This window comes from Rhodnius prolixus, unplaced genomic scaffold (genome assembly GCF_049639745.1).
Source record: "Rhodnius prolixus isolate KJV_2025 unplaced genomic scaffold, Rpr scaffold_6, whole genome shotgun sequence".
Lineage (NCBI taxonomy): Eukaryota > Metazoa > Arthropoda > Insecta > Hemiptera > Reduviidae > Rhodnius > Rhodnius prolixus.
The window spans coordinates 4,851,366-4,874,196 of NW_027411634.1; the positions used below are offsets into that span (position 1 = coordinate 4,851,366).

The 22,831-nt window shown below is 34.1% G+C and overlaps 1 protein-coding gene across 1 annotated transcript in view; it reads left to right on the plus strand.

Annotated features, from left to right (window-relative positions):
* Nucleotides 1-22,831, plus strand: part of LOC141461369 (uncharacterized) — a 95,678-nt gene that overhangs the window by 56,680 nt on the left and 16,167 nt on the right. The gene's annotated exons all lie outside the window — the stretch shown is intronic.

The window sequence follows — 22,831 nt, forward strand, 5'->3', positions numbered from 1 at the left end:
TAGAAAAGAATAAGATTGGGTAAGTATTACGAAAAATGAAAACAAATAAAATATACGCAGTACCTTTATAGGAGAGGCGTTAGTTTTTTTTTTTTATCGCGCTTTCTGCTTTGTAAATCAGCCCGCGGGGATCCTATTGGATCAGAGGTCATGGTTTAGGGGGGGCAAGCCCAATAAATTATATATTAAGGGAAGTACGTATCATCTTGCGACAACAGGTTCATTATTTTTAAAAGATTTCTTCTCCTTCTTACGGATGACTCAGAGTCAGCGAGAGTAGCGCAAGATGGTAACGGAAGTGACGTCGAAATCTCTACGCCAAGGTGATTAATCTACTACCCCTTATGATGAATGAATATCCGAAATCGGTCAAGGATAAAAATAAACAAGCGTCCTATGACCGGATACAATCCACAAATATAAGCATTCCAGGAGCTAAACAAATTTTCGAAGTATTTTGAGATTGATGAGTCACAGCTTTACTCTACACCCAGATGGATATTTTGAAAATAGCAGTACAAAATAAGTCTTTTGTTGTCTAGAGATAGTTTAGATCTATCGTCTAGAAAGCTCTTATTTAGTTCTGTCTCTTTTAAGACTGGGGTTGCTCCAAGAAAGTCTTAGGTCTAAGTAAAGCCCAAAGGAGCGGTTGTCTTTCCGTACTGGTACAGGTATTAGGTTATAGTTAGAGTATTACGACGAAGGTTATGTTTCGAGACTTAGTTTCAGTAAGCTCATTAATGTAGCCCATTTCTAGGACCACTTGTTCTAATGTGGAGAGATGTGATTGCAGATTTCTGTAAGCTATTACAGGGATTAGTGAACAGTAAGGCGTAGTGTTAGGGTCAGCTGATATGTCTGAGGTGTAAATTGAATTAAGAATAGAACCCAGAATGTTGCCCTGACTCTGATATTAAAAGTAAAAAAATTAAATTACGCGAATTATCTGAATTTTCTCAAAGTATCTCTGTTTCCCAGCTTTTTACTTTACTATAAATTTCTCATATTAACCATTAAATAAAATGCAAGACCTAGACCAGTGGAATCGAACCCTCTAAACCAGCAATACACCTTAGCTTTGCTGGTCTAGCCTATAAACGCCTAACATACTTTACTATAAATTTCTCATATTAACCATTAAATAGAATACAAGACCTAGACCAGTGGAATCGAACCCTCTAAACCAGCAATACACCTTAGCTTTGCTGGTCTAGCCTATAAACGCCTAACATACTTTACTATAAATTTCTCATATTAACCATTAAATAAAATCCAAGACCTAGACCAGTGGAATCGAACCCTCTAAACCAGCAATACACCTTAGCTTTGCTGGTCATATACCAAACGACCCTCGTATAAACCATCTAAAGCAAAATTAACAAGTTTTTTAAATTACATAGCTTAATGAATTTAAAATTTAATCTAGAAATAAAAATTATCTAAATTTAGGTAATAATTAGTGCTGAAATACATCTAAGTTATTTCCTCATTCTGATAAAGTAATTCACCGTAGAGATAAATGCAATAAAACTTGTACGAGTATGCGTGCATATGCCAAAAAAAAAATAATATCCTTAATTCGAAACCAGGTAAAAAAAATTAGTTATTTTCCTGTAGTTTTAACAATAAATAATTTGGTGCACTTTTATAATTAATTATTAAGTAGTGTGGTCTTTAAATTTTTGAATATCATTTTCATAATTGAAAAATAACTTAACTGTAATTTTGAATTCTGTATGTTATCTGTCATTTATTTAAATGTGGCTATTATGTTAGGTTAGTTATTCAATTGAATTTTATTCACCAATAATAATTTTTTTTAATTGATTAATTGCTTAGTGCTACAAGTTCCAGCCCCCCCAAAAAAGCTATAAGCTTACTAACTTTAATTGGAAACTGTAGGTAATAGAAGTAAGGCCAAAGCCTTTCCTTTTGAACTGTGAGGTTCTCGAAAAATGCAATCATTCCACCATTTCACGATTCTTCGATGCCTCAATGCATATCCTATGGCCCAGTGGAGTTTTGAACGAAAAAGTTCTTTTGTTTCTCTCTGATGCTGCCCCCAACATGGTCAAGGCTGGGCAATCTATTCAGGTATTTTATCCTAAGATAATTCATGTGACGTGTATTGCTCATGCCTTGCATCGAGTAGCAGAAACTGTCTGATCTTTGTTCAGTGACGTAGATTCCTTATCTCCTCGGTTAAAAAAGTGTTCTTAAAAGCACCAAGTCGCATTAAAATGCTAAAAGATCTCTATCCAGACTTGTGCCTTCCACCAGAACCAACATTGACAAGATGGGGTACTTGGCTGGAAGCAGCTCAGTATTACTATGAAAACTACAATAAAATCAAGAATGTCCTTTCACATCTCGAAGACGAAGCAGTAGCGATAAATACAGTCAAGTCTTTATTCGAGAAACCTAATTTAAGGAACGACCTTGCATTCATTTCTGACAATTGCATTTATTTCTTGCACAAGCCATTACCCAACTTGAGTCCCAAAATGTTCGACTGACAGAAAACGTGTCCAACGTTAAAAAAGTCATCGAAAAGATGGAAGGAATACCTGGGAGTAAGGGAGATCTGATCAGATCAAAACTTGTAGAAGTACTGAGCAAGAACAAAGGGTAGGAGACCATCTGCCAGATTTCTGATATTATCAGTGGAACAGAAGTCACCTCAGAACATCGTGTACCCTTTACAACCAACGAGATAACTTCTTTCAGCAAAGCACCTATAACATCTGTAGATGCTGAACGATCTTTTAGTCGTTACAAGTCCATCTTACGCCCAGATCGTCGTCACTTTACGTTCCAACATTTGAAATTTCATGTGGTTGCAAACAATTTCGAAGAGTGAAGTTTTCAAAATTGAAAATTTAACACATCTTTTTATAAATAGTAAAAATGTTCTTTGTTGTATAAATCATTATAACTTGTAAAAACAAATTATTTTGTTCCTAATAAATTATTATAAATTGTAAAAATGTTCTTTTCTTGTATAAATAATTATAACTTGCCCCCCCCCAAAAAATCCATTTTCATAAAAAAAAATGTCCATTTTACTTAAATATTCCAGAAAATATTTTAAGAAATCACATATTTTCCACATAATTGACGAAAATAAATGCATATTTTAATTAAAGATTTGTCATTTTTAAATACATAAAAATCCGTTCCTTAGTAATAAGTCTTAAGTTAGTGCTTTAAGGTAAAGAACTTAGAAGATGATTGGATAAGAAAAAACGGGGAAAAAGCCCCCCCCTTAATAAATAGGTAACCATAAATAATGTTGGGTATTTGATGTTTGAAAACCACAACATAAAACAGGGAACCATACTATATTATACCCAAATCATGCTTTTTAAATGCTCATATTTGATTCTTTTTTAAACAAAACAGTAATTTTGGAAAAACATTTTCTAAGCAAAGGGGACTAAATTTTTTCCTCTCTCTCTCTATCAATGTAATAAAAGAAAATCTGATGAGTAACTCACACGACTCTCTCTTACTGTAATGCTTAACAGTAGTAATTAAAAAGATTTTTATGATTTTCAACTAACCATAAATTTAATTCACTTATAAATATTTGATAAAACTGTTAAATTTCTAGAAATAGCACATATAAGAGATCTTATATTCCCTTTTTTTATGCCCAAAACCCACATAAAATGTTTACAAAATAAAATAGTTGCAACCAAAAATTTTGTCAAGTCCATAAATTGGTTTTGGTTTAAGTGAACTTAATTTTAATTAAGAGTTTATAGGGAATGTTTTTCGAAAATAAAGAAAATTATGGGATCCCGATAGCTATATTCAGTTTCTGGGACCAGAAATCGAGTATTTCTTGTAAAAATTACCAATCAAAAAACCTGCACTTTAACAAGAAAATGTAATTACAGTTGAAGACATTAAAGTTTAAAAAAAAAAAGACGGGCAAATAGCGCTCCTGTCGGAAATTAGAAGAAACATAACTTTACTCACATTACAATTTAAACAATTTTTTAGCATAAAGATTGCTTATTTTGAAATTTATAATCAATAACAAGGAAAAGATTCAATTAATGAATGTATTAGAATACATTTTTATACTAACGTAAATCTTTTTACTTTGAGAATCAAAATCATTGTAACAATTTATCTCAGAACTTAGGCAGGCAACGATAAGAAACTTCTGAAGTAGTAACAGAAGATTCATTTCGTGTAACAATTTCTTATAAGAAATCTTACAATTACAGACAATTTAAAGTTAAATTCATGCTTAATAAAATGTCTTACCTTGTTTAAAAAAATGTTTGAAGTTCATCTGGTGAAGTAGTCCATAGGCCCCCAAGTACACAGCACTTAATTTACACTAATTTAACTTATAAATCACCAATAATTTGCACTAAAACTGTACGCCACACACTATAAATTACTTAAACACAATTTTTATAACAAAACTTCACTTTAAAACTGTTTAAAATACAATAAAAAACACTTTAATAATAAGAGTTAACTAAGGAATAAAAAGATGGCCGCCGGTAACTGGTTAGGCAGATCAGCTGGTGACTAAAGTGAACTGTATAAAAGCAGAGTGACCAACTTAACTTTAATAATTGAAATAAAATATATGAAGAGCAAATATTCACAACTAACACAGACACAAACAGGGGTAGGTTATTATTATTTATATTTTAACTTCTTTGTTTAAAATTTCTTATCGCTTGTTAAAATTAAATGTCTATCAAATATTTTTAAAGCTTTATTGATATTTTAATGCTGTCTTTTATTATATCCAAGAAGTTTGATGCAAATAAATAAAATAAGTCTGTCACTCACACGACTTTTTCGGTTTATTTATTTATTTATTTTTTAACTATGTAATTTGTATTTACAGGAAGTCAGTTCACTTCAATATTGTACATGTTAACTTTAAAAGTGCCATTAAATAATAAAATAAAATTGCCAAAAAATATAATTGTAAATTTCGATCAGTCAGTTTTTGAAATTTTGTTCGAAAAAAACTGAAACTTTAAAGAAAAATGACAAAGTATTTTACTAAAACTGGAATTTTTTTTTGCTATTTTCTTTCCAGGGTTATTTTTTTACTGGTAGCTCCCTCCCCTCCAACGTTTTAAGCAAACCATTAAATATTTAGTAAAAATGTCAAGTCTGTCATAATTTTCATACCGGATGCAAAAAAATTAATAAATAAAGGAAATGAATTTCAGAATAAAATTTATATTTAACCCTATAGTGCAGGGGTCGGCAACGTGAGGCCCGCGGGCCGCTTGCGGCCCTTTTAACATCTTCCTGCGGCCCGCGGCACAAAACGGAAAACAATAAAAATCTAAATAATATTTCAAATTTTATGTCACATAAAGTTTGGTAATTTTCGCTAGTACAATTATTGTCTCAGCGTTCAAATCTTATATTGGTAATCCGCGCTCTTTCTTTGTATGATCACTCGACTTTTAGTACGCCACTTTTTACACCGACACAAAACAAAGCGTGTTGTCGCCGTCGAAGCTGCGGATTTTCGCTTCTTCTCTAGTTATTTATTTTATGGTGATATATAAATGTGAATGGAATCGCATTATTTTTATTTCGTCCGGCTTTTAATAGAAAAAATGATGAAGGAAGATACGAAGCAATTTCATAAAAATAACTAATGCCGTTTTTTTGTTGATTTGTAAATAAATTTCATTTTAATTAATAATCTGTATTATAAATAGATAAAAACAATTAATACAAAAGAACCCGAAATAAATATAAAAAGAAATATACATGTATATATTGCGGCCCTCGGTAATAAACCAATAACCTTTTGCGGCCCTTTACAGAAAAAGGTTGCCGACCCCTGCTATAGTGCATCGTGTTGCATATCTGCTACATAATCTTTAGCTTTGTGCCGGAGAACTCTCTTGGATTTCATTTGAATTAAAATATGATGAATATATGCCACAACATGTCTAGTGTCAGTTTATATAAGGTTTATGTCGGTTCTAGAAGGTAATGAGCTAATATAAAGCCAAAAGTGAAAAAAAGTCAACACGACCGTAGACTGTGGTAAAGACCGCGCAGAAATTACCGTTCTTGTGCCTATTTTATTGAAAATTAACATTTTTAAAAATTTTACGTGCTTGGGAAAGTTAGTATTTATATATTATTACTTTATAAATTTGATAACAATTTTTGCTTAGACCAAAAATTGAAAATAATTTGTGTTGCATATATGCAACATCATGTTATGAGATAATATGTCTTCTAACTTTGTACACTGATGTCTGATAATATCAATTCCGTAATTTTGCTGGAAGTTAGTACTATATTAGTACATCTTCTGTCCACAATTTATAGCATAGAACCGAAAGATAAAATTAGACGATTTGACAGGCTAAGCAAGGAAGTTGATTGCCCGAACGCAATGTATGTCGCAAAAAGAGTACAGAAAGGAACTTGGTGAGACCTTGTGTAAAATAGGTAAATCCATGGCTCCTAAAAGAGGAAGGCCATCTCCTTCACTGGACGATACTTTGAGGAGGAAAAAATCTGCATCAGCGAGACCACCAGCTAGCGTCAGAAAAGATGAATTAGATCATTGGCCCTTATGGGATGTGAAACGAAATATATGTAAATTAATTGGTTGCACGGGTTATTCTTATGCAAAGTGCAAGAAATGCAATTTAAATTTTTGTTTCAACAAAGACAAAAACTGTTTTTATAATTATCATAACCAATAAACTTTTTTTCCCATAAATTTTACATTTGATAATCCCATCCTCATTTTACAACAAAATCAATTTTTTAACATGATGTTGCATATATGATACATAACATAAATTTCACTTTCCTAAAAATTACAAGCGACTAATATTTTTTTAAATATTTTTTCGTTGTTTTATATCAAAATATAATATTAAAAAAAATAAATTTGAAAGAAATAAAAAAATCATGCATTAGAGGGTTAAATAAAAGGCAGATAATGAAAATCAATTAAGGTGGCACAAGATTTTTTTGTTCTGTTAAACCTGAACGCAAAGTCACGCCTGTTCGAACCTGTTTAACATTATTCTGCACTCAAGTATACTGATTGCAGATCTTATTCCCCCCCCCCCCATCACCACAGCCATGAGAATTAAACTGTATAATTAGCATTAATCTTTAATGTTTTGTGTCTGTGTTTTTTTTTTTTTTTAATATTAATGATATCCACGATCTGCCATAATTAATTAATCGAATTCGATTAAATTTTAAATTATGAATCGATTATTATTATAATAAAAATGAATATAACGTGTCAAAAATCTAGTAAGATAATTAAAGAGCTAATCTAAACTAAGCGGTCTGTGAAATGTAATGAAATTTTTTTATTTAAAAAACTGGAATTCTAGAAGACTAATTGAAGCTCTATATGACCGGAAATGGATTTTTTCAAAGACTATACTTCAATTTATACTTTTCTTTTTACTTATGCCGATGATTCGGCAATCATCTCTCCTCATCAAGGACCCCGGTCCTAGCCTATCGCTCCCATCAATCCCGAACAGAATCCCTTGTGGCTTGGCAAGATATTCTCCGTAACTCTAAGCGAATTCTATTCTTACCCCCTCCCCACATTTACCTCAGCACTCTTCTGCCCTTAAAAAATTGTATTAAGTACCTAGGAGTTTTTTATGGCCTAGCCTGGAGTCCCACGTGCTCAGACTTAAAAAGGAAAGAACTAATCTGACGATTCAAACTTCTCGACTAAAGATCGAAACTTTCAATAAACAACTAACGACGTATCTACACCATGATACATACAAACCTGTCTGGACATGCAGAAAGGGGCTCAGCCAAAAAAAAAGCTTCCAATATCTACAGAATCTATCGCTAATCCTCCTTTACTTTGTATCTAACTCTACCTTGCACCGATAACTAACTTGTTCCCTACGTTACTGAAGCTGCAAGATCCCGTTTGGCCATACTCTGTTCTACCAAATATCTTTTGAACAAAAACTGAACATCACAGAAATCTCAAACGTAGCGATCTGTACATTTCGATTCGTAGCGATCAAAAATCAATTTCATTAAAAAAGGATTCAATGAATCGTAATTATGTAAAAAATGAAATAATGTGATGAAGTAATATACAGAGAAATGGCAGTTATTAGAAACAAGCACAATTACCTCTCCCCCGTACACGTCCTAAAATTAATTTTCACGTTCAAAAGTTTCAACTAAAGTTGAAAATTCCTTAAAAGAGCAATTATTTAGTACACTTAAATGGGATGAAAAAATAACTGCCAGTTTCAGTCATTATAAACTTTATTTTACCGAGCTTTCGACCTAGGGACTAGGTCATCTTCAGGGCTAATTGACAATGTAATATTTTACATCATTAGAGGGTTGGTGTGCCTTCTGTCTTGTACTCAGTCCAAGAGCAGACAAGACAGAAGATATACCAACCCTTTAATGATGTAAAACAGTATATTGTAAATTAGCCCTAGTCCGTAGGTCGAAAGCTCGGCAGAATAAAGTTTATAATGACTAAAACCGGATGTTATTTTTCCATCCTATTGAAACTATGAATCAGTCACCCAAAAATAATGAACAGTATTTAGTAGGCTTAATTAATTAGTTTATTTTAAGGGAAAACGCGAATTATTTTGAAAAAAAGAAGAAAATCTTCAGCAAATTAAAATGATTTTTAAGTAAAGTAAAACATCCAGTGCTACAAAAATCAATGCAAGGTCAGAGAATTTAATCAGTCTGATGAAATCTGTTAAAATAAAATAGAAATTGCATTTAATTCTGCAATAGCAACCAACGCATGTCCGTTCTTTCTTTGCAAAAATAAAATAAATACCTTAAAAAAAAGTAAAATAAAATAGAAACTTTAAATGTGGGAATGGAGTAGGTATCTTATAAAAGATACAACAAGATAAAACAAGACGATCATCTCTTTACTTACTGATGGATATTCTGTTACAAAGTGTTTTATGATCCTAGACAGATTTCTTGCTTAATAGAAAGATGGATTTATTACAGCTGCATGGAAATAAATGCAACTAATAAAATAGATAACCCTTAAGTAAGTGCACTGATCGGCTGAAGGCCAACAAGCGGATATTGACATGACTGGCATGAACGAAGACCATTTAGGAAGTTCATACTTCGGCAGTCGACATTACATACGCAGCTGGTCGCGATGACGCTTCTAGCATCGTGGCGGGCAGGGAGGATGGAGAGGACTAGAGCTAAACGATCTTGTGAGAGGATAGTTTGGAATGGAATTCTGAATTTGGGTGATTGTAGAGTCGAAGGAAACTTTAAGATCGTAGTGGATAGAGTGGTTAGAAACGTAGAAGGGTGCGCTAATTAGGGTACGAAGGATTTTGGATTGAAGGGACTGGATGCGATAAAGGATCGAGTGTTTGGCTGTCCCTTATATTAGATGATATTAAACTCAGTTCGTTTTAGTGCGCGTATGAGGATTCCAGGTCGAGATGAGTTCCGAGGCAACGAACTTTTGTAAGGGTGCATGGGAGGGAGGGTTTTTCCAGGCTATGGGATCCGATTTCTGTGGATTAACCTTAATTCTCCACTTATAGGATCCAGGGTTATTGGATATGGGAGATGGAATTGAAGATGGCGAGTTCCCACATGACAGGGAATCATTTTCAAGTGATAAAATTGCCGTATCGTCAGCGAAGTTTAAAGATGGCTGAATTTGGATGCGGTTGCTGCTATCTGTAGTGTAAGGGAGCAAAAATACTCCCTTGTGGGGGATACAGGGCTCAAGAAAGGGGGAATAAAGTACCTTGCCCAACTATGAAATAGCCATCGCTGATATCTTTCTGACGTAGAAAGTAGAAATAAAGTTTTATTCTCAACTAGTATTTGGTATCCCCTTCACAATGTACAGCCCCAAAATTTCCAAAAGTGACATTGGCCTTTCCCATAAATGATTTTCTTGGGAAAATGATTCAAATAGAATATGTATGCTAAGATTTACGCAATAACATCAAGATTAGAGAAAAATCGATCTAATAATTGTTCGTTACATCGTGAAATGCAATTTATTAGCACTATTTATGCATAAAGTATAGGATTACTTAGAAAAGAATAATGATTGAATAAAACCTAGATAATATTTCTGCATTTCCTTGTAGAATAAAGGGCAGAAGCTGAATATGCTATCCCCATAAATGGTAATAAAAACACGTACCATTTTATAAAGGGTAAAAATTTATCCAAAACAGTTTATTTCAGTAGGTAATATTGGTTGAAAGAACAAGATAAACATAATCGTAAGCAAAGATCTCTATCTTTAAAAAAAAAACAAAAAAAACATGTGCAAGATATTCAATAAATATATTCAAGTGAAAGAACATTCTGGCCTAAAAATGTTACAACTTGTCGAGTGCACAGCGGGCGGCCCACAATAAATGCCTAATATAAGTATCTGTAACAGCAGTATTAAATCTGCTCCAATCAGGTTTCCTTTTTTTTGTCTATTTTATATTTATTGGATTTTAAAAGAGGTTTACATAGTCTTTTTTCTTTTACTTCTGCACAAGGAAGTAATGAGATCGTATTTTGTGTTCTAGGTCAAACGTACTCTCGGGGTGATGCTATAAATTTAGGGATAATTATATGTGTTGTAAGGGTTTAAATAAATTTGTATTATGAAAATTTATGTGTTAGTAATAAGAACAGATGTTGCGAGTAAGTTCATCTGAAAGGGAAATTTCCGAATCTCTGGGACTGAGCTTGTCCTTCCCCTCCGCCGAGATTATCTTAATATTTTAATTAAAGCAAATTTAAAGAAAATGGAAATATCAAACATTAGTACTGCATCGATTAAAATCAAATTTTCGGAAGGTCTGATATTCGATAATTACTCACGAAAGGCAGTTGTTACCATCACGAAGTAAAACGCCATTTTTTCTTTAACACCTTCAACAAGCTTTCAGATAGATAGATAGATGTATAATAATTACTAAGGAAAGTTTATTAATATGGGAAAGATAGAGAATGCAGGGACAAAGGATGAGAAAACCTTCAGCTAGAGGAGAAAAGTTAGGGTAGGATATGTTTGATTAAGGGATTAGCTATGAGGTTAGCGTACTGGACTCCCACGCGGAGACCCCGGTTCGAATCCAGCTGCTGACCCTTAGATTTTCTCTTCCTAGGAGCTTCTTACAGCTCACTGTCCGGTGATGGACAGTGTTTTCTGTAACGAGAGAAAAAAGCTCCGGGCGCCAATAACCTTAGATGTTGACGCGCCTTAAATCATTAAAAAAAAATATGTTTGATTCTTTTGTGTTACTGTAGGGAATGGAAGGATCTATAGGAGGCTATGTCGCGGCAGAATGGATTAGGATTGACTGTCTAAGAGTTGGAAAGGAATTTCAGCAGACAGTTTTGGAGGTTACGGGGATAATGGATGCAGTCTCGAGAAGAGAGTCGATTTTAGTGCGTCGGGGAGTCACAAGATTTCAAATCATTCTTGAATAATGGCATCTTTGTCAGATTTTTTCTTTTAAGTCACTTTGAAACTTATCTTCTTGGCTCTTAAGGATTCGTTAATACATACATTCAATCTATAGGTTAGACCCGCAAAGCTAAGATGTATTGTTGGTTAGCAGATTCGATTCCCGGTCTAGGTCTTGGATTCTATTTAATGGTTAATATGAGAAATTTATAGTAAAGTATGTTAGGCGCTTAGAGACTAGACCCGCAAAGCTAAGATGTATTGTTGGTTAGTGGATTCTATTCCCTCGTTTTAAACTTTAGCATTTATTTAATGGTTAATATGAGAAATTAACAGTAAAGTATGTTAGGAGGTTATAGACTAGACCCGCAAAGCTTAGATGTATTGTTGGTTAGTGGATTCGATTCCTCAGTCTAGGCCTTGTATTTTATTTAATGGTTAATAAAAGAAATTTACAGTAAAGTATGTTTGCTAGTCGCCTCAGTCCACGACTTCTAATTAGATAGTTGGACGTAAAGCCCGCCGGAAATAGTACGCATAACTTTACTTCATGTTGCATAAAACAGATTAGATCATTCAATTTTATGTGAAATAAATCACAAAATCAGTAATAAAGTAAGAAATAAATTAATAAAGAATGTCGGAACCAAATAAATTATAGTGTATTCGAACAAGAGAACTATAAATGCACGACATCTTTGGAACGATATTATGTATTAAGTTAGATATAAATAAAATATTGAACACGATTCTTGTGGCCGTGTATAATAGTAAATCACTGAGTAGAATCAGAATGATTTAATAAATAGTTCTTTCTGTTTCTTTTCTTGGTTTCAATTATTGGTGATTATTTTTATTGTAATTATTGTGATGACATAGAGTTTTTTTTATTTCTATCAATGAATTGCTCTTTATTTTATTTATTTCTTTTAAATGACAATTTTTAATAAATTAATTTTGTAATTCGCGATATATTGATAGACAGGCTGATGATATTACAGATTTCCTATGATACAATCTGGGATTTTACACGATTTATCTAAATATCTTGAAGAAGGCGTACGCCTAAAACAGATTGATGGCCTCAAAATGAACTAGAACATTACGGAAAGATTCTTAGATGTTTTACCAGAACCTAAAAAACGTCATAAGAATTTCTTGAGTCAGACACATGTCCACCACTTTGCCCCTCTGCTAGGGTGTATCCTACTAGAACACCGGGAAGTTCCAGGATGAGGCGGTAACCACTAGAATGTGATCCTCCTCATTAAATATAGGATATCTCCTTCTCCAATATCTGGCCACATGCAAGCACTCCGGAATATTCAAATTGCCGTTCCTTAGCCCTAACCTAGGAAATACTTCTAACTCCTAGCGGTCGCCAGATACCACGAAACCTTTTTGGTTCTGTACAATTCGCCCCAGCTCAGTAAATCTTCTGCACACGTCGCACGGCACTTGAATTTCACGGATTTAAAAGCTTTCCTATGGGTTCAATTACCAATTATTTCTGGACTCATCAACTATTTCTCCAAGTCTTCAAGTATATCGTGTGTAAGTATTGTTGCTGGCATTGTAGAAACATAAAAGTGTGCGCATTCAAGTACGTTACTTAGTCCACAAAGTTTTAAGCGACTCACAATAATAATTTTTTTTTTATTAAAACAAATCAACAAAAACACAAAACTAGTTCACGAAATTTATCCAAAAATCTTTATTCTGCGCGAAACGGGGTCTAAAACGAATTTGAGCTTCTGGGAAAATAGAAAAATTTCGCTCCGGATATAATTTTTTTTTTTTTATACGAACGAAGGTTTTTCCAAGCTAATTGTCGGAGTGGATCGTACGTTAAGTTTAAGCTCAAGACGTTGCACTTCCGTTTTAAACAACAAAAGCAGTTAATTTATTCAATTTAAAATTCCAATTACAATAAAAGCGCTAAACCTCTCAGGCGATACTCATTAAATACAGGTGACCCCCACATTTAAAAAAGGTAAGGACTGGAGAACAGAATGTTGTAAGTACATCTTGAAATCAGCCCACACATACTTAAGACGATCTTTTAACTCACAAAGAATAACGTTCAACATCCGATATCTGATCTTTTATTTATTTTCAGTTTATTTTATTTTTTCTCAGCATTACTTGGTCACGCCTTTCAGTCTTTACTGATTGCAATCGAATTTACAATCGAACATAATTATGTATGTTTGAAAAGAAAAATCATTAATAATATTGCTATCGATTAATATTGCTAAATAATGTTCATTTTTTTTTTAGCAATAATTATTCACGATTTTGCTCAGAGGTTTCCATACTTCATTTTTAATTAAAATTCCACCACTTGACAATGTTGAATATATTGGAAGATTCCAAAGAAGAGAAGTATTGCGATTTGTTCAAATTTTAATTCCGATTTGGTTTCCATGGAAATGTGTGGTTTCGAGATGCTTTTATGGTCTCTAAAACTAATCATCTTTCGCCCCTTATGTTTATCTTTCTTAAGACTAGTGAACTTATCAACACATAGTACGAGGGTCGTTTGAAAAGTCCGTGCAAAGTCAGAGAGATAGCACCACTGGCGCGTATTGAGGTTATGTTTAGTTAGTAGCATCTCTTGGAAGAACACACACCAAGTTTCAGCCAGATCGGTCGATTTCTTTGTGTTTGGCATTCGTTTGAATCGAGGAAGTCGAGTGATTTTCAAAAAATGGACGAAAAAGAATTTCGTGTGTTGATTAAACACAAAGGCAAAACGCCTCAGGAGACTAAAGAGAAGCTTGATAAACATTATGGTGACTCTGCATCTTCGATTAGAACAGTTTATAAGTGGTTTCAAAATTTTCGGAGTGGCCATATGGGCACAAGTGACGCTGAACGTTCTGGACGCCCTGTTCAGGTTACTACTCCAGAAATCATTGATAAAATCCATGATATGGTGATGGATGACAGAAGAGTGAAGGTGCGTGAGATTGCTAGTGCTGTGGGCATCTCGAATGAACGGGTACATAATATTTTGCATCAACATTTGGACATGACAAAGCTATCCGCAAGATGGGTGCCGCGATTGCTCACGCTTGACCAAAAACGAAATCGTGTGAAGTGTTGTTGCAAGGACGGTTTGCAGCTGTTCCAGAAGAATCCGCAGGACTTTAAGCGTCGTTTCGTCACTGTGGATGAAACATGGATACATCACTACACTCCTGAGACCAAAGAACAATCTAAACAATGGGTTACCAAGGGGGAATCTGCGCCAAAAAAGGCGAAGACCGTTCCTTCGGCCGGAAAGATTATGGCGACTGTCTTTTGGGATTCGCAAGGAATAATCCTCATCGACTATCTGGAAAAGGGTAAAACTATTACAGGTGCATATTATTCATCGTTATTGGACCGTTTGAAAACCGAGCTGCAAGAAAAACGCCCACGATTGGCCCACAAAAAAGTCCTTTTACATCACAACAACGCACCAGCTCACACCTCAGCAGTTGTGGTCGCAAAATTAATGGAAATAGGGTTCCACCAACTCGTTTCACATCCCCCCTATTCTCCAGACTTGGCTCCCTCGGACTACTATTTGTTCCCCAATATGAAGAAATGGCTGGCGGGAAAAAGATTTTATTCAAACGAGGAGGTGATTGCAGAAACGAATGGCTATTTTTCAGACTTAGACAAATCCTATTATTCGGAAGGGATCAACAAACTAGAGCAGCGTTGGACGAAGTGTATAAGCCTAAAAGGAGACTATGTTGAAAAATAAAAAAGGTTTACCCCAAAAAATTAAGTAGTTTTTATTTTTGCACGCACTTTTCAAACGACCCTCGTAATTCAGAAAGTATAGAGAGCGAGACAGATACATAATTGAAGTCGAAATCTTCTACACCATCTGCCACTGACGATGGATGAAAATCAGTAACCGGATATGAATACAATAAACATCACCAAGAAAGAGGAAACAATTATGTAGCAGTGGTGGAAGTAAAAGACCCAAAGATTGAGGAGTTTTAGGAACAGGTTTCACAGGTTTGAGCTTGGGCTATTGGGGCGGTTTGAAAAAACTTTTGAGGCCAAAGGATATACTGGGAACATTAATAAATAGCAGGAATACCTGCTAGCCAATTAGAAGACTACTATTGGACTCAATTACAAAAGACTCCCAGACTCCCAGAGTTGCCAAGTCAACAATGACATCACACTACTTTAGATGAAGGGTCCTATTTTTGTCTTTGATTAGTGAGAGAGGATGATCCAGATGAAAGGTTCAATGGTTTTGAGTATCCTTGGCTTCTTGGACGGTGTTCCTTCGTTCTCCCATCACAGACAACGCAGCCCATCATCGGACATTAAACTGTATGTGACGAAGAAAAAAAAATCTAAGGGGCCAGCAACTGGATTCGAACCCGCGATCTTCGCATTGGATATTTTAATATTTTTATAACAAATAAATCTTTATCAGCTGGAATCTAAAAATCAAAGAATTAATTACTTAACCAAGAGACTATTTACAAATTAATTTTATTAATTATGGCGGCAAAAAACTCTTCAAGCAATTATTAATGATTATAGCAATCCATAATTAATGATTTTTATTACGTTCGTTATAACAACAGAATCACAGTGATTAGCAATAAAACTGGGAAAACCAAACTAGTCAAATGAGTGTGAAGGACAGAAAATATGTACCTTTCTTTCTATCAATATTTGATCAATTTCTATTTTACATTAATTCGAAAACAACAGTTTAAAAGAAATATCGGAAGTTTGATGTAAAATGGTTCATTTCGATGTTCATTATTTTAGGCTGTACTTGGCAACAGAATGTGCGATTAATTACAGAGCCTTACACAAGCAGCGCTAACTTAAACACCTTCAAATACTGCTAGTCGTATTTTAATATCTAAAACTAGGACATCATTTTTACCCCCCCGGAAAATAAAAAAAATTTCAAATAAAAAAAAACGTAATTTACCACCAAGAAGTTTGCATGTCCAAACAGGAAAATTACTCTTCTTCAGATATTCTATAAATTCAGAATTTAGTCATAACTTGAACCTATTTTTTGAACGCAGGAAACCACAACAATGTATTTTCGGTGATATCTTAATATTGATGGTAAAAGTAAAGCGGAAAAGGAAGAAAAACGGTGGAAAAACACTCATTTCACATTTTTCAATGAAACCATTTTTTTTTTTTAGGATCGATAATTTTTAGAGTATTTTGAGGGAGATGTAATTTTAAGTATTTCTCTAAATAGCCCACATTAATACAATTTACCAATCTATCATCAATTATAATAAAATATTAAAGCGTATTAAAAATGAATTTAAAGAAGATAGGAAAAAATGTAAGCAGAAAATTTGGTTTTTCAAAGTTGAATTTTAAGGTATTGGAAACTTTTTTCTTGAAATCGGTTCATTCATACCTGTTATAGGCAAGACCCGCCAAGCTCCGATGTATTGTTGGTTAGTGGGTTTGATTCCCCCGGTCTAGGTCTTGTATTCTATTTGTTTTAATATGAGAAATTTATAGTAAAGTATGTTAGGCGTTTATATGCTAGACCCGCAAAGCTGAGATGTATTGTTGGTTAGTGGATTCGATTTCTAGTCTAGGTCTTGTATTCTATTTAATGGTTAATATGGATTTTATATTTTTAAATTATGAATTAAAATGCCTAAGATCTATTATTTTCTAAAATATCTATATACATAACCCATTTCTATGTAAAAACTATTTTAAACTATAATAGTTTAAAGCATAAATATATAACTATAAGCTCCTAAAATACACTTAAACAACGCTATTTTACTCGATGAGGCTGTAATTTATGCCTCGATAGAATCCTGAGGATGATTTTGATTCCTTCGGTGAGGGGGGTGAGGTAATTAAGGAACATTAAATTACAACATAAATCTATCTAGTTTTATGATTTTAGATATTTCCAATAGTTTTATGATTTTTTTTATATTTTATTAAAATTAGACCCGGCCCCATTTTTAATTAGCATTCGGCTAAAATATTAGTTTTTAAAAAATTAGATTTATTATCATTTATTATTGATTTAAATAAAAAAAAAACTTTAAGATGAAAAAACTATTACTACAACTTCGTAGTGGCATCCATCTCTAGAAATCTTAAGTTGCGTCACAGTCCCGTCAGATTGGTCCCCATATCTTATAAAGGAGACAAGTCAATTTGGGCCACTCCAAACTAAATTGGCACCATAAATTTTGGTTAGCCATTATCATTTTTCAAACTTCTATGCTCAATTAACTAATTTGTTTTTTCCTTTAGTTAATCTTTACGTTAATTGTATTCACCTTTTGGGTTAAAAAATTTTAAGGGCTTATCAAAAAACAAGAAAGGCTAAAAATTATCTGTCACTTATTGCCTAATTTACGCGATTGCCTAATTTATTTTTTTGTATGTAAACATAGCACACACTCTGATTGATTTATAAGAACTACTTTTTCGAATTCAGAGAAAGTACCTTTCTAGTGAAAACTATAAAGGAATTAATCTGCCCAATTAATTGAATCAAGAGGAAGTAAATATGATGCAGAAATGGGATTAGCTCTGGTGGAGACCCACGTGTGATGGATAGTGTTATCCTGTAACGAAAGAACACTGTCAAAGGGCCGTCATTGCACGATGACTTCAGATGTTGACGCACGCCTTATATTTTACAAGAAAAACAATTAATGAATGCAACTGCTTAGTTATATCATGGATCTGTAACCTATAAGCGGAAAAGAAAAGGTGGTTAATGGACCGAAAACGCCCCAGTTCACATTTAAGCATTCGCCTAAGTACTTTTCAGAAATGATCGAATTCAACTGAATAAAAAACTTGTTCTTTAATAGAACAGAAAACTTGTTCTCTACAGATTCTTTTGAATATCGCCTTCTCATTTTTTAATTACAGCTTCTTTCTTTTTTTTACACACCTGAGACGGTGCAAGGCTTTTTTTAGCCGAACTATGCTCTCATATTCTTAGAACATCGTTGTTTAAAGTAGCCTTACACATTTTTCGAAACTTAAAACTGAACCGATTACTCAGAAATTCAAAATTATATAAAACTCTGAGTCAAGTTGTAAGTTGTAATTATTATTATGTATTTTCCCGATAATATTTTAACATAATTTTATCTAAACTGTCCTCAAAAATTCTCAGAAATCCATACACTTAGAAAATGCATTTTATAGCCTTCTTAGAACATATTTGCATAAATAATTTATAATAATGCATTTTATTTTTATTATAAATCTAAAAAATAATTTATAATTAGCAATTCAACTGCATATAATTAATCTCGACGAAAGATGGTATCTTAGAAATTTATCACGATAGAATTTAGAGTAAGCAATGAAAGAATTTTTACAGTTTAATAATTTTTAGAGGCATGATTCAATAGATCCAACAGGGACTCCAAGGAGTCGATGTTTCTTTAAACAATGTAGCAGAATTCAAATTAGGGAATTAAGGAATGAGAGATATCTAGCAAAACGTAAGAGCTGTGAGAAGCGACAGTTACTCTGGTTATCTATCAATAATCGATATTTGATGCAAGTTATTGACATTATTTCCGTTTCCACTTGTCGATCAAACTGCCTCTATCTAATCAATGCCCCCTCTACTCTTCAAAATTTTATTTTCAATATCTGAGTATCGTAAACCGACTCCGCGGGAAATCTCCGCTATTATTTTAGATTCGCCTAGTCCCCTCTCCAAACAGATATTCAGGAATTGTTGCTGATTCAGGTTAAGTCTTCCCAAATTACTAGTATAAAGATTTTTTTAAAAAAATTTATTTTGTTATTTACAATCTGCATATACATATATACAATAAGTAAATAGGAAGAATAAAAGGTAAATGAATGCGTGAAAGGCAGGAGGAAAAGAACTACCTACTACGAGTGGTAGCACTCTCTACAGGATATTAATGAGTCTTCAGATTGCAAGGAAGTCGCAGTGCTACTGGCGATTCAGTCGGCGAGTATTGTTAGGGATGTCGGAGGAGGCGAGTGATAGTGCAAGAGAATTAGAGCTAGTAGAGAGAGCAGAGTAGTGCTGGCGATTCAGTCGGCGAGAAGTATTAGGGATGTCAGAGGAGGCGAGAGTTATTGCAAGAGGATTAGAGTTAGTAGTGAGAGCAGTGTAGTGCTGGCGATTCAGTCGGCGAGAAGTATTAGGGATGTCAGAGGAGGCGAGAGATAGTGCAAGAGGATTAGAGCTAGTAGAGAGAGCAGTGTAATGCTGGCGATTCAGTCGGCGAGAAGTATTAGGGATGTCAGAGGAGGCAAGCGCCTGTACAAGAGGATTAGAGCTAGTAGAGAAAGTATGGAATTTTTGATATATCGCCTTGGCAAGTTGGTGTACCAATGGGATGTTGAGGTCGTTTGTGAAGAATAAGAAAGCAGCATCAACTATCTGTAGCGAGTGGTTTAGATTGTCTGTACAGTCTTCTCCGTGTGGGACCGGGTGAGAATAGCCCCCACGGTATCCCCTGCCTGTCGTAAGAGGCGACTAATAGGAGACGTGTACGGAAAAACCGTCTCACCTGGAATGGTGTAGTAAGCCCAAGCTAACACCAGGAGGGTGCGGAGAAACCGTAGGTCATGTACTGGGCATGGCTGGGCCAGTGTGACCATTAAAATAGTAGACAGAGTCTCGAGATCGTGTATCGGCCCGCTGGAGTTCTGTCTCCAGGTTCACGAGTTGAAGAAAGGTTTCTTGGTGGTCGTGGTAAAAGCAGGGACGATGGTAAGAGTTTCCCTTGGTCTATTGTGTGTGTGGGGGGGGGGGGACTTCGGGAATAGTTGCGCCACCTTCTCATTCACCGCAAGAACATGTCCTGTACAGTCTGTAAGTTTTTTTAGGATTGGCTGAAACCCCATAGCTCTAATCCTAAAGTCCACATAGGTTTGAGGATAGTATTATACAAGTCGTCATTGACCACTCGGAATAATCTGCTGGGATGTTTTGCCTCATCCCCCGTATTCACCGGACCTGGCACCTTCTGATTAACATTTATTCCGATAGTTGCAGAACTCCATGAACGGAAAACCTTTCGATAACGAGAATATCGATATATCAACTGTTTGAGTTCTATGGACCATTTGGAGCTTCATCCAAGTAGTCTGTAAAACAGTTAAAGCCCGTTTTGTCATTGCAATATAAAGTTTTATTCTATTTAAATTGACGTAAAAACCGAAAACAAATTTTACTAACAATATTAAGTATTGGCAAATAGTATTTATTACCTTTACACTTATCGAAAAATGATAAAGAAGTAAAAAGTAGCCTAAGTTAAATACTTGCACATAAATCAAAGATAAGATTGTTCTCGCTTTATCAATTTGAAATTTTCCTTCTACTGCACTTTAACTTGGAAAAGACTTAGTTTTCAACCGTTCAGTAGACATTTCATCCACGTATTTGTGATTTCTTTTTCAATTTAAATTTGCGTTTTATATGTAGGTAATTTTTGGGGTTTCATATGATTGTCATAAGTAGGAGTAAAGCCAGTGATTTAATTCAATCGATTCAATCAGGTAATATTCATGATTGGGAGTGATTTTTTGGGCAGGAGGAGGAGAGGACAAGTGTTGTATTTGGGCTCATTTCGAGTGTTGGTTGAAATTATAGGTTATGATTGGTGAATACGCGATATTCGTGTCTACGTGTATGTGTGGGACGGAGAGGAAGAGAAGCGAAACAAAGAAAGAGGTATAGTCACCATACGTAAAGAACTCGAAATTGACGGGAAGTTCACTTTTGAAAATTTTATTTCGATGTCAAAAAAAAAAAAGGGATGCCACCAATTTGATAATTAGTTTCAAATAATCAGCTGACCGGAAATGATGCACTCAATGAGTTTAAAGAAAAAAAAAATGGATTAAACCGGAAATAAGAATATATCGTGTTTGTTTGCGATTATTTTCACAAAAATTGATTTTATGAAAAAAGGCTTCCGGGACGTGTGTTAGGTCCTTTCAAATTAAATTGAACCTAAAACATTTTTGCAAAAGTTCAAAAGAAAATTTAATGGAAATTTCGAAAATCCCAAGAGAGAATGTACAGGTTAGCGGATATTTGTTTATTTATTTCGAACTCTGGACAATGAAAAACGTTTCCATCTAAATGTTGATATTTTCTACATCGAATATCTTTCTACTTCAAAGACTCTGATATCTAGTTACAGATTCTAAGTGGGGAGGTTATAGCTAAGATTCTGTGGTTATAAACCTAATTCATTTAAATTATTAGTGGCTGTTCTATAGTTAATTATAACAACTATATTGATTAATTACATTATCCATAATCGATTTTTATGATCGATAATCCAAATAATTTCATTTTTTATTATTCAAATACTTTCATGTTTTAATCATTCTTTACCCCCCCCCTCAAATATTGTAATGTCTGTCCAGCGTATGTTTGTCCTATTATTAAAACCCAACATTTACGCCAAAACGCTACAAATCAGATTCAGAATCTACAAATTTAGAGACTAAATATAGAATAATACTATTATTATGCTACATTTAAAAAAAGCAATTTAAAAATTTAGTTCTGTTAGAGTTAAAACACATAAATAAAAGTTTTGTAGATTGTAGTTTGTTGTTGTCTATATATAGTGAGGTATCTATCTGGCTGGCTTGGCTAGACAGAACATTGGATCAGGTTGCTAACCACCTTTGGTAGATGTCAGCTGATTTGTTACTTAAGTAAAGGCTATAAGTTATAACATTAAAGTACCATTCGTTACATGGAGCTCTGTCTCTCTCTCGCTCACATACAAATAGATTATGTTGTCTTCTTTAATGTTTAATTATGTGCTTAGAGAACATGTACGAACATGTCATGATTTGCAAAGGAGAGGGAGTTTTATTATTATTATTATTATTTTTTTTAAATGATTTAAGGGGCGTCAATATCTGTGGTTATTGGCGCTCAGAGCTTTTTTTTTTTAGTGCACTGCAGGGCCTCCGGACAGTGTTCTCTCGTTATAGACAACACTGTCCATCACCGGACAGTAGTGAGCTGTAAGAAGCTCCTAGGAAGTGAAGATCTAAGGGTCAGCAGCCGGGATTGGAACCCGGGATCTCCGCGTTCCGGGAGTCCAGTACTATATTTATAATTATTTTCTATAAAATAACAAAACAAAAAGGGATGAAGTAATTGTCCCAGTAAAATAAAAGGTTTTTTTTTCCCTCCCAAAAGTATTATTAGGGTCCTTGAGTATCAAATATCCGAATATCAATCAAGAACCAATTTTGAACTATCTGCTGGTTTTTTCGGCCTAAACCGAAATTCAGACTCTAAGGACTAGTTTGAGCTTTCGAAAACGTTTTGTTTTTTGACATATT